The sequence below is a fragment of the Tupaia chinensis genome, unplaced genomic scaffold (assembly GCF_000334495.1).
Source record: "Tupaia chinensis unplaced genomic scaffold, TupChi_1.0 Scaffold141943_1, whole genome shotgun sequence".
Taxonomy (NCBI): Eukaryota; Metazoa; Chordata; class Mammalia; order Scandentia; family Tupaiidae; genus Tupaia; species Tupaia belangeri.
The window spans coordinates 6957-18132 of record NW_006201797.1 but is presented as its reverse complement, the minus strand read 5'-3'; the positions used below and the strand labels follow the sequence as shown (position 1 = coordinate 18132).

Sequence of the window (11176 nt, the reverse complement as noted above, 5' to 3'; positions counted from 1 at the left end):
AACAGTATTGGTGACGACATGCTTGATTGAGACACTATGCAGTTTATCCTAGATGGGAAACTACACTTGGTGTGACACCGTTGTTCAGCATCACTGGACTTCCACATAACAATATAAAAATTAGAGCAGTAATGGGTCCAGCAGGTGGTGATCATGCCTCTTCTTTACCGGAAAGCTCTAGAACAAGCTGGAAGGTCACGTAAGGATCATTGCCATCTCTACCCATAGTTCTCTCCGGATCAGAACCTTCTAGCCTTTTGTATGTTTATTATATTGTTTTCATTACAATCATTGAAAAATAAATAAATCATTGAAAAATATGAGACCAGCAGATGGCCCAGTGATTAAGGCTCTGGACTCCCACATGGATGACTGCAGTTCGAACCCAGTGGCCTGAAAATCATGTTGAGAGTGGGTGAGTGCATGCCCAAAATCCCAGGAGGAAAGTGGAAAAGGGATTGTGACATGACCATTCCCCCTGGGGAGGGGAGGGATTTTTCACCTTCCCTTTTTCTGTCTCTCTGTGGCAAGCAAATGCACCCTATGGCAAAAAAAAAAAAAAAAAAAAATTTTAAAAAAAAAAAAAAAAAAAAAAAAAAAAAAAAAAGAAGTAACTGTTTCTAAAATCTGGACCACAACAAAGAGTACAGACAGATCTGGGCACAAAGAAACAAAGGAGAGGATTCTACATTAAGGCAACTTCTAGACTGGTACAGAGAAGAGTAACCCAAGCAGAATACAGGCAGCATTGCTGAGCTGAAGAGACAGAGATCAGGGGGCCAGCAGATGGAGTAGTGGTTATGTCGCTGGGCTCCCACATGGCCGACCATGTTTCGAGTCCCAGACATGGTGGCTTGAAGGCAGGTGCATGTGCCCAAAATCCCAGGAGGAGAATGAAGAAGGAATTATAGCATGGCCATCCTGGGGGATGATTTCTCACTTTCCCTCTCACTGTCTCTGTCTCTCTCCCTGGTGAGTCTCTCTACAAAGAGCACACATGCTCTAAGGCAAAAACATCTTAAAGAGAGAGAAGGGGGGGCAGGCAGAAAGACAGAGATCCAGAGATCAGTGTTTGAGGAGGCAAAGTATCATAAAGAACGATAAAGAAAGACCTTCAATATCTACACAAATTCTCCTGTAGATCTGGAATGAACGGTTGAATACTAAACTGTATGTGCGGGAAAACTCCATGAGTCCGGCAAAGCACTAACAGGGATCTGTAAGTGGCTGACGCGCGTTCCAGATCTAACTGGACAGAGTCGACAGATCTTGGTGACTGCTTGAGGGATGCAGTATAAATACCAGAGATCTAACATTTTATAATAAAAAGCTAAACAGCTTTAGAATAGAAATAATTTAAGACCTGCCCTAACAAAAGCCTCAAACTAATCTACACATACCTTAGCTGTCCGCCAAAACAAACTTCAATATACTTTAATGGAAGATAGCAAAAGCTCAAAATAAAAATCATACAAATTAGTATCCAGCACTAAATGAAAAATTACCACATATATGCAAAAACATGAACCACAATTACAACAAACGTAAGTAAACAAAATACACTTAGAAGTGAGAGAGATAGCAAACAAGAATTCCTTTCTGTCCTTCTTTCCTCCCTTTTCATTCTTTCTTTTTAAATTTGCTGTAGAGTTCATGCACTCACTGGAGAGAGACAGAGAAAGTAGTGCTCCCCCCCAGCAAGGGTATGTATAGCCATGCTACAATTCCCTCTCCTCCATAGCTCTTTTCAGGATTTTAAGTACACATGCTCACCAGTCCAGTATCTCTATCAAAAGGCTGAGTCCAGGACGTGAACTGCACGGTCAGCCACCTCAACCACTACCCACTGGCTGACCTGCAAACAAGAATTTCTAAAGCTGAGAAGAAAATGTAAGATCTAAAACAGAAAATGTATTGTATGTTTGTAGCATAGCAAATGCTTCTGTGGGTTAGATTAGGGAGAATGGTAATACAGAAATACAAACTATCAATAAGTGCAGGGAAATAATTTGATATAAAACAATTTATAAGTATAGTTAAAAATTCTTAGCGGGACCAGCAGATGGTATAATGGTTACATCACTGGACTCCCATGCAGTCAACCGTGGTATGCATGAGTCACAGACCCGGAGACTTGAAACTTGTGCTGGGCACATGTGCATGTGTGGCCAAAATCCTGAAAGGAAAACCAAGGAGAAGGGACTGTGGTGTGGTGATTTCTCGCTTTCTGTCTGTCCATCTTTGTCTCTACGGCAAGCACACATGCCCTATAACAAAATCTCTCTTAAAAAACAAACAAACAAACAAACAAACAAAAACAGAGACAGGCAGGTGGTGTGATGGTTCAGGGAGCTGGACTCTCACATAGCTGACCACAGTTCATGTACCAGACTTGATGGCCTGCTTTCTCACTTTCTCTCTCTCTTTATCTCATTCTGTCCCCTCTCTGGTCACATTAAAATAAATAAATAAATAAAAATAATTATTAAAAAAAAAACTCTCTTAAAAAATAATTCTTAGGAACAGAAGGGAACACTGCCAACCTGATGTAGAGCATCCATGAAAAAGCTTAAGTTAGTATCATATGATACAATGAATGAACGATTTTTTTTTTCCCTTTAAGATCAGAAACAAGCCAAAGAAATTCATTCTCAAGATTTCTAGGGGACCAGCAGTTAGCGTAATGGCTATGTCACTGGACATCCATGTAGTCAACCTCGGTTCAAGTCCTGGACCCAGTGGCTTAAACTCACGCCGGAGGCGTGTGCGTGCGTGTCCAAGATCCCGAGAGGAGAATAGAGAAGGGATTGCGGTGTGGCTATCCCCCCTGGGGGGTGATTTCTTGCTTTCTGTCTCTCTGTCTGTCTCTGTTTGTCTGGCGAGCGCACACGCCTTACAGCAAAAACCTCTCCAAAACAAAAAACGATTTCTACTCAGTTCTTCCTGGAGGTTCAAGAAGTGCAATAAGGCAAGAAAAAGAAATGGTTGTGTAAGTTGGAAAATAGTTAAATTGTCTTTATTCACAAATAATATGTTAGAGTAAGGAGAAAATTCTAAAGACTTTACCTCAAAGCTACAGGATTTAATATGTGACTTTAGCAAGTTTTTTATAGGCTACAAAGTCAATATAGATATTAGCGATAAAACATTAGACAAAAATTTCTAAATGCCATTTACAACAGCATCCAAAAACTTCAAAAATGCTAAGTGTGTGTGTGTGTGTGTGTGTGTGTGTGTGTGTGTATATATATATATATATTCTTTTTTTTGTGGAAAGGTTTTTGCTACAGGGCATGTGCACTCACTAGAAAGACAGACAGAAACAGAGAGATAGAAAGCGAGAAATCACCCCCTGGGGGGGATGTCCACACTGCAATCCCTTCTCCTCCATTCTCCTCTTGGGATCTTGGGCACGCATGCACACGGGCCTGGCCTGAGTTTAGGCCGCCAGGTCTGGGATTCAAACTGTGTTCGACTACATGGGAGTCCAGCGACGTAGCCATTATGCTAACCACTGGTCCCAAAAATGCTAAATATTTTAAATAACAAACTATATACAAGACTTACACAAAGGAAAACACTGCCAAGCAAAATATAGAATATACCAATACTAACATGGAGATATACTATACTTCTGAATTAAGACTTGTTAGTAAGATGTCAACTGTCCCCAAATTAATATATAGATTTAATATAATCCTAATCAAAATCTCAGTAAAAAATTTAAAAATAGAAATCAACAAATTATAAAATTTGCATGAAAATGTCAAACATAATTTGAGTAATATAAATTACCTAATGTTAACTTTCTAAAAGTTATATAAACAAATAGTGTGGCCATATTATTAGGCTAGACACAGCAATCAATGGGAAAAAACCAGTCTAGAAAGAAACCCACACATAAGACAGGTAGACTTTTCAATAAATGATACAGAAGAACTGGATATTCATCCACACTGTGAAAAACACACCTTCAAAATCATCTTAAATCAAATGACAATTTAATAGAGATGCAAAAGAAAAAAAAACCTAAAAATATAAAACATTAAGAAGAAAACATATGATGAAATTTTCATGGAGAGGTTGAGATATCTGGATATTGTAAAGTGAAGAAGTCACCAAATCCTCTCCCCAAAACAACTATGATGTGGCACTAAATAGTCACAAAGAACAATCTGAGGCACTCTAGATACTGACTGAATGGCAACGACATGTGGAGAAATACTTAGTCATTAAAAACTACTAAACTACTAAATATGGAGTAGTAACTCTAATAACCTGTATTCTTGTGTGTGGCTGTTCCTATAACCTATCCTACATGGTTTGGGTAGTGATGATCTCAGGATGAGATTGCCCGTGTTTAAACACACGAAAAGGGAAACATGACAACTGTCTTAGTCCTTTATTGTGCTGCTAGACGTACCCAAGATTGGGGGATTTATAAAGAAACAGGGATTTTCTGACTCACAATTTTGGCAGCTGGAAAGTCTGAAGGTCCAGTCCTGACATCAGGCTGGAATACAGTATGTCTGACAGAAGCACAGAGCATGGTAGGCTTATGTGGAGGGTGAGGGACATGCAGCTGTCTCTTTTATAACAACTAGCTCTTCACAAGAACTAACCCCAAACTCACTAGGTCTAGCAAGACATCATTAATCATCATGATCTAATCACTGTTCACGAGGCCTCACCATCTCCCAATACCAAATTCCAGAATATGAAAGTCTGGAGGACAAACCATGATCCAAACCATAACAATGACAATGAGTCAAATAAAAGTAAACACAGAGAAACTATGACAGAGAGAGAGAGATGATCAGATGAAACAGAAGAGTCTCAAAGCCAAGAATAACTTCAATCATTTTAATGTATGAGTAAGAGAATTTGGGGAGGAGAGAATCCAAGAGACAGAAAAAGTACCGGAAACATTATCTATTCAAATAGAAAATAGTTGTAAACTCCCCAGACCTACCTATCCACAGATGTGAGCTCAATAAATTCCCAGAAGGATAAACACACAGCGGACCCGTACTTACATGACAGTCAAACTTGAAAGCCAGAGTGAGCAGGCAAGTAAACATGTGTGTGACAGAATAAATACAGAATAACTCTTGATAGCAAAAAGAAAAACAACTCATGTACAGGGAAACAATGATATAATTCATGGCTGTTATTACATTAGAAAAAATGAAGTCCAGAAGGCAATGGAGTAACATATGCAAAGCACTGAAGAAAAACAACACTCCTAACTAGGAATTCCACATGCAGCAAAGTATTTTTTTTTTCTTTTTTTCTTCTTTTTTTTTTTTTTGAGAGATTTTTCACTGTAGGGCGCGTGCGCTCGCCAGACAGACAGAGAGAGACATAGAGACAGAAAGCGAGAAATCACCCCCCAGGGGGGATGGTCACGCCGCAATCCCTTCTCCTCCATTCTCCTCTCGGGATCTTGGGCACGCACGCACATGCGCCCGGCGTGAGTTTTAAGCCACCGGGTCCGGGACACGAACCACGGTCGACTACATGGGAGTCCAGCGACATAGCCATTACGCTAACTGCTGGTTCCCAAGTATCTTTCAAAACTGACGATAATGGCTAGCCTATGGCGTGGTGGTTAAAAGAGCCGGATTACACAGGGCTGACTGTTAGACTTGATGACTTGAGAAATACACTGGACAGGTGTGTATTCATGCCCCAGATCCTGAAAGGGTGAAGAAATGGAGAAGTGACCATGCACCGTAATGGGGTGCTTTCCCCTCTATCTCTGTTTCTCTCTGGCAAGTGCATACACCCTCTTGGTAAAATTAAAAACAAACAAAAAATACAAAAAACCTGAAGGCAAAATAAAGACATTTACAGATAAAGTATTCATTATGAACAAATCTGTCATATAAAAAAATACCAGAAGAGATGCTTTAGACTGAAAGGAGTTATCCTTGATTCTTCTTTGTTTCACCATCCACATTCAATTCAATAGCAAGCAAGCCCTACTACTTTTTATTTTTTAAATAATTAGTTTATTTAACTTTATTTATTTAAATTTAACAAGACAGAGAGAGAGCGAGCACAAATGCAAGCCGCCAGGTCTGGGACTTGAACCACAGTTTGTCAGGAGAGAGTCCAGTGCCCATAACCACGATGCCACCTGCCAGCCCAGCCCTACTACTTTTAAATCTAAAATATGACTTGAATCCATCTACTCTTGTTTTGTTTGATTTTTTAATGTCTTCCACTACCATCATTTGAGCCAGAGCTTTCTGTTATTCTCAGCTGGACTTCTTCAATAGTATAAGTGGTTTTCCTGATTCCAATTTGCCCCACTATAGCCCATTCCTCTGACAATAATCCCACTCAAAATCTCAGTAGAATTTTCTTTCTTCTTCTTCTTTTTTTTAATAGAAATTGACAATAGCCAGGTCTTGTTTTAAAAATACCCAACAGGGACCAGCAGATAGGGAAATGGTTACATCGCTGGACTCCCATGTGGTCGACCACAGTTCAAGGCCCAGACCTGGTGGGTTAAAACTCAAGCCGGACATGTGTACGTGCATGCCCAAGATCCCAAGAAGAGAATGGAGAAGAGATTTCAGTATGGCCATCCCCTCTGTGGGTGAATTATCACTTTCTATCTCTCTGGTGAGCACATGTGCCCTATAGCAAAAAAACCTCCCTTCAAAACACCACCATAAGGTTATTCCTAAGAAATTAGACCATACTACTCTACTTAAAATGCCCTGGTATGGCCATCCCCTCTGTGGGTGAATTATCACTTTCTATCTCTCTGGTGAGCACATGTGCCCTATAGCAAAAAAACCTCCCTTCAAAACACCACCATAAGGTTATTCCTAAGAAATTAGACCATACTACTCTACTTAAAATGCCCTGACTTTCCACACACTTAGGACAAAAGCCATATTACTTGCTATGCCTAAATATGCCCTCCATAAACCATATCCTAGAATTGTCTATCATTCTCTCGTTACCTCTCTAAGTTCCAGCACAGTAGGGTCTTTATATTCTTCAAATATCCCAAACACCTTTCTTTCTTTTATTTTTTTTTTATGTAAACAATCATGTAAACATGATTTATAAAAAAAATGCAATGAGTTTAAAAAATAAAAAGATGCAACAAGTTTTTAAATGGAACAAACATTTTCCAAATAGCATTGAAAAGTAAGTGTACTTGACCATACTCAGCTCATTACACAGCAAATAGGTGGACAGAATAATAATTCATGACAAACAGCATGTTCAATGAACTGGCAATAGATATTTGGTCAAAGAAAGGCAGAGGAACTTTGTCCTTTAAGAATTAGAAACCGAGGGGCTCCATAATCAGCTGGCATCCGCTCAATGTTGTATCTATGGTTAGAAATGTGCATGATAGGAACTCCTGGGATCTTCGGGATTCTTCCTTTAAGGTCTTAGTCAATTGCGGTCACGATGTAACACTTGTGCTGAGTTACTCTCTGTACTAAGCAGTCATCTGCATAGGTTCCTTTATGTGTGCATGGTTATCGTTCAAATCTTGGATCCTTAGCGATCCTTAGAGCCACTCGATACTTCTGCCCCAATTTTTCAATTTCGACCATTACACAGTCAGTTATACAAGGGTACACTTGGCATACAGACAGTCCATCATCAACTGCACTCAGTCCAGTTTGGCTTTAATGGAAAAGTTGACAAAGTTGGTATCAACCAGGATGTGGTAAGGTGGACCCAGCTGTGTGTTATACTGAAAGAATAAGCAGGAAGGGTGTTGGGGGACATCTCTTTCCTTCAGCGTGCTAGGATCTTTCTTTTCTTTCTTTTTAGGTTTTAATCTATCCCTTTCTTTAAGCCTCTGATCTCTGAGACTAAGCATTCGCTTCATGGTCGCACACTTTCTTGTTTTCTTTTGCTTCCCCATGCTCACCCCACCTATCTTTCTTGATCTCTCTTTCTTTCCTTCCTCCCTCCCTCCCTCTCTCTCTCTTTCTTTCATTCATTCATTTATTTTGGTATAGGCCATACGTGTTTGCCAGAGAGACAGAGGGGGGAAGAGTAGGAAAGTGAGAAATCATCCCCTAGGAGGGACAGCCATGCTGCAATCTCTTATCAATTCTCCTTGGGATTTTGGGCATGCACACACGTATATCCAGTTATGACTTTCAACCACTGGGTCTGAGACTTGAACCACACAGACGGACGTTTGGGATCCAGCACCTTAACCTCCACGTCACCTTCTGGCCCCCCCAAACTCATTTCTGATTCAGAATTTTTGTAGTTACTATTCTTTCTACCTACTGGCAGGTCACCACACAAGGTCTCCACTTAACTGTCATCTCCTCCAACAGGCTTTTCTGAATTATCCAATCTAAGGTTATCCTACCTACCATCAAGTGTTTTTTATTTTTTCCTTTTTGAAATTTTGTAGTAACATTTATCATTTGAAGTCAAAATGTTTATTTCTTTCACTTTCATATTGTCTACCTCACCCAATAAAACATAAGGATCATGATAATAGAGCTCTTACTACTTATTTTATATATTTATACATATTAAACCTTATGCTACATATAAATATTCTGAACTACTGAAAGATACAAAAAGCTTTTCACTTTATTTAGTAATTTGCAAATGTCACACTTTCTAATTACCGTTTTTCTGACTATTTTTTTTTTTTTGGAGAGGTTTTTGCTATAGGGCGCGTGCGCTCACCAGACAGACAGAGAGAGACAGAGAGACAGAAAGCGAGAAATCACCCTCCAAGGGAGATGGTCATGCCACAATCCCTTCTCCTCCATTCTCCTCTCAGGATCTTGGGTACTCATTCACACACACCCAGCGTGAGTTTAAGCCACCAGGTCCGGAACTGGAACCACGGTCGGCTACATGGGAGTCCAGCGACATAGCCATTACACCAACTGCTGGGCCCTCTGACTATTTTTTCAATGAAGAGGAAAAAATGTTCTCTCAGGTGCTGCAAAGAGAGTCAGTAGCCTTAGATAAATAGGAGCTGTGTGTTTGCCACTGTCCTCTGGCATACACAGTAATTCACCATTCTTACTGGGGGACCCATAAATTATGAGTTCTTAGAGTCGGAAGAGATGGGAAATGCTCTGGGAGGCAGGGCAATGTTCCATCTCTGGCCCTAATCATCACTTTCCTAGTTTTTAAGAGCATTCTTGAATATATCTCTACAACAGGCTTTCTTGAGCAGTAAATGTCTTTTTTATTTTGTATCTGTTATGTATAGAATTGGCAGAGATGTTCAATAATTACTTTTGAACTAAGTGCAAAAACTTTGGTTTCTTCATTTGTAAAAGGGAGGCAATAAGATTACTTACTGCAGAGGATTACTGTGCGGAAGAGAGGGCAGAAAGAAGGGAGGAGGGAAGGAGGGGGAGATAAAGGGGGGAAGGGGGAGGGAAGCGGGGAGGAGGGAAGGAGGGGAAGGGGGAGGGAAAGGGAATAGAAAGGAAGGGAAAGGGAAGGAAGGGAAAAGGAAAGGGAGAGTAAGTGAAAGTGAAAAAAGAAAAAAAAATTCTCAAAAGTCTTCTTTTAGCTGTTAGATTAGAACGTATAGGAGAACTGATCAAATTACTTTTTCTGATTAACTATTCCTATTTATGTACTGTCTAGAGACTGAAAAACTAAAAGGATGTCACATACTATTTCAGTCACAGACACTGAAGGCTCCACCCCCTCCAAAAAAAACCAAAATCCAAAAACAAAAGGCACGTCAGCTTATAAGAAAGACCCAAACTTGGATGAGAGAAATGTTCTCAATTCCCAAGTAGAGAAAGAGGACTAATCGCCCTGACTGCTGGATCGATCTACCAGCGTGGAGCTCCTGACAGCCTGGGAAGCATCCCATCAGCAGGGATGTCAGGACCAACCATTGCTGTTCCAGCTGTCCCGGCAGTGTGAGCTTCTTCACTCACAAATGTAAGGGAAGACCTAAGAAACTGCGATCTAAATTTAAACCATTACTGTGGCTTTAAAAACCAAAAGCTAGCAACCCCAAAATGAAAAATAATTACTGTAACAAAAACTAATCCATCAAACATCTTGAAAGCTTTTCTTTCAACAAATTTACTTATAGAGCTCTTGAAGTACAACCTAAATGTAAACTATTATTGTGGCTTAATTCCTAAAAGACTAGCAACCAAAACATAAAGCCTATACTATCACAATTAAAGTAACCCATCAAACTTCTTAAAAACTTTTCTTTAAACAAATTCATACAGACTGATTAGAATAGAAAAATAAACATTCACTTTAATTAAATGCTGGTTTAAACAAGCTTTCAGTAAAAGCCAGTCAGATTTTAAAACATGCAATTACCTCAGATTATGATTTCAGTATTGATGAGATATAGAAAAGCATGTAGACTGTTTATAAACAACTTACTCATAGGGCTGTAATTAAATATCAAAGTGTATTCAGTGAAGTTAGGTTGTATTTAGAATCAATATTTATTTTAAAAGGGTATATTTTGTATCTTATTACAAAGGAATTTTAAGATCAGTTATTTTACTTACCAAAATGCAGTCCACTTTAGATTGTACAGTTTTGCTAAAAGAAAAAGAAAGTTAGGTTAGTAAAAACAAAGTTTATTAAATATTTGAAATAGTCTCAAAAATAAAAGGAAAAAAAACAAAACAAGTAAAGCTCCTTAATAGGATTAGGCAATGTACCCCCGAAGCTTCATCTTTCACAAAAATCTATTCCCCATTCACTGTACTAAATTTCAATACTAAAGCATGAACAGAGTATTTCTGCGTACACTGTTACAGCCAACTTGGTGTTGTTACACTTAACAGATGTTTTGAATAAACAATGAACATTCTAACTGTAGGGACCGCCGTAGTGGTTGTGTCCCTGGACTCCCAACCACCGATCATGGTTTAAGTCCTGGAACCAGCAGCTTGAAACTCACGCCAGGTGTGTGTGTGGATGCCCCAAATCACAAGACGAGTATGGAGAAGAGGCTGTGGCGTGGTCATCCCCCCAGAGGGTGATTTCTCACCTTCTGTCTGTCTCTGGCGAGCATGTGCGCTCTATACCAAAAATCTCAGTCAAAAAAAAAAAAATTCTAACTGTATGTAAGTGCAGATGTATTATGACACTTGGATGATGATACTTAGAGATCGGGCACATGTTTTATAAAAAGTTATCATTTTTACTGTCTGCC

General features: G+C 39.5%; 1 protein-coding gene and 1 pseudogene across 2 annotated transcripts in view; both read right to left on the bottom strand.

Annotated features, from left to right (window-relative positions):
- The window catches only part of RFX7 (regulatory factor X7), a 92792-nt gene extending 82240 nt beyond the window's left edge, over positions 1 to 10552 (bottom strand). For both annotated transcript variants that reach the window (XM_006163281.3, XM_027766251.1), the window contains exon 1: positions 10524 to 10552. The gene's annotated coding sequence lies outside the window, so the exon portion shown is untranslated. The remainder of the gene's footprint in view (positions 1 to 10523) is intronic.
- On the bottom strand, positions 6632 to 7957 carry LOC106733242 (rRNA-processing protein FCF1 homolog pseudogene; annotated as a pseudogene).
- Positions 10553 to 11176: the final 624 nt, after the last annotated feature.